Source organism: Oryx dammah, unplaced genomic scaffold (genome assembly GCF_014754425.2).
Source record: "Oryx dammah isolate SB20612 unplaced genomic scaffold, SCBI_Odam_1.1 HiC_scaffold_5, whole genome shotgun sequence".
Lineage (NCBI taxonomy): Eukaryota > Metazoa > Chordata > Mammalia > Artiodactyla > Bovidae > Oryx > Oryx dammah.
Window position 1 is genome coordinate 94,267,367 of NW_024070189.1, and position 2,085 is coordinate 94,269,451.

At 52.8% G+C, this 2,085-nt stretch overlaps 1 long non-coding RNA gene across 1 annotated transcript in view; it reads left to right on the forward strand.

The window, feature by feature from the left end:
• Window positions 1-2,066, forward strand: part of LOC120863963 — a 4,888-nt gene extending 2,822 nt beyond the window's left edge. Inside the window, exon 2 of the long non-coding RNA XR_005721112.1 lies at window positions 28-2,066. This is a non-coding gene — a long non-coding RNA (uncharacterized LOC120863963). The remainder of the gene's footprint in view (window positions 1-27) is intronic.
• Window positions 2,067-2,085: the final 19 nt, after the last annotated feature.

The following is a 2,085-nucleotide window of genomic DNA, read 5'->3' on the forward strand; positions in this document are numbered from 1 at the left end:
ACCAGGTTCCAAGAGCTGGGGTACCAGGTTCCAAGAGCTGGGGTACCGTCTATGGCCTGCTGCATTGCCGCTGCCAAGGTCCTTGAGTGGAGTCAGGGTGATGAGGGATCTGCGATTCCAAGCGGGCTCCTCAGACAGAGACTCACCTTGCTCAAAAGATGCTGTTGGCTCTGTGCTGTCCACACCTGACTACAGTAATCCCGATTGTGGCTGATAAGCTTCCAGGGCAGTGATAGCAGCAATGGAGGGTAGAACCTTTGCCCAGCCTTTTACTGGGTCGAAAAGTGTTCCCTCAAAAAGGCCTGTCCAATTCCTAACTATCGATACCTGTGAACCTAACTTTACCTGGAAACACCTTTTTAGTTTTTAAAAAAGGATCATGGGAAGAATGCATCCTAGACCAGCATGCGCCAAAATCCAGTGACTGGTGTCCTTACACAAAGACTCACAGAAAAAGTTCATGTGAAGACAGAGACAGAGACTGGCATGATGCTGTCACAAGCCAAGGGATGCCTGGAGCCACAGGAGCTGAAGGTGGCAAGAGGGCCATCCTGCTTCTTCCCAGTTAACTTGTCCTGACTGAGGGACTTGGTCAGGCCTCCATCAAAGCCAAGCCACCCAGGCCCCGGCCCTTCCCCCAAGAGAGAACCATGGCAGCAAGTCCCAAGTCCCTGAGGATGTGTCACCACAGGGACATCTTCCTCTGCTGCCTTCTTTGATCTTGAGATGCTTTCCCTTGTGGTTCAGCATCCAGAAACGTGAATGGTGGCGGCAGATGCTGTTGGGAAACCCACGGTGAAACGTGTGGAGAATGCAGGTCCAGAGCTCAAGTCATGTGGCAGGTGGTGCAGGAGTGTTCCTCGCCACGGACTTCTGCCCACACCTTTATCATCTCAAACACAGGATCCCAGGGATCTCGTGTGGGTCTCCACCAGCACACACACTGAAGGGATACAGGGCACTTCAGGCCCCATTCCCCAAGCTGGACCATTTGATATCCAGGGCCACCTCTGCTCTGGCAGGTGACAAAATTCTTATGATGTTTTTCTATTTAGTGCAATCAGCTTTCCTTCACCCCCCCGAGGAGGCAAATCTTTATCCTCCGAAGGCATGCTGGATGGTTTCTGCCTCAGCCAAGTGACTCTGCATCAAGAATAGTTCACACTTCTCCCAATGGCCAAGGTTAACCAAGCACGGGAGGCCAAGGTGCCACCTGGAGCTCACAACTTGAACAGTACATGGTCTGAGAGTGGAGAGGCGACAAAACTAGGTGGATTTCTGCAGAGAGGCAGTCCCAGGCCTCACTGAGGGGCTCTTCCCAGACAGGCAGGTAACACCACTCTCCCCCTGGGGCAGGGCCGGAGTTGAGAAGGGCTGCTTGGGGAGGGGGCCGCCGCTCCTCCACCTGCACACTGATGACCCCTAGGTGACCAATGTCCCCGAAACACTGTGCAAATGCCCAAGATGGAGAGGCATCCCAAAAGTGTACTCACTGGAACAGGCCCCAGGAGGGAGCTGCTGGAGACATGAAGTGCCCTCCTTGCAGGGATGGTTCTGGGGCTGCAGTCTCCAGACCTTGGGAACCTTCAGCCAGATTCAGCTGGGCTTTTTCAAAGTCAGCTAGTGTACCAAAGTACAAGATCACCTTACTCCATGGTGATTTGAAATTGCACTTAAGAACTCTATTAGAATTCATGGAGCAGAAAATAAACCCTGCCCAATTATGTATGAGCAAAACCCAAACAGCAGTGTGGGCCTCTGGAAGCTGCCCTGCAGGCCGTTGGGAGAATGGAGGTTTCAGAGCCACTGTAACACTGGGTCTCCAAGCTCCCAGGATGCTGGGTTTCTGGCCCTGGACTTCTCTGGTGACCAGGAGCTGCCCTGCCCCTCACACCCTGCCTTCCTGCACTACTAACAGGGTGGAGGCACCCTGCCCATCCTGCTGTGGGTGGGCCAGACACCCAGGGCTACGACGGGTGCAGTTTTGTTTTTCTTTATTTGTCTACATTCAGCTCAATTCAGATGTACTGCTTGAATGATGCAGACATACCAAAAAAAAAAAAAAAGAAACCCCACTCTTTCCCA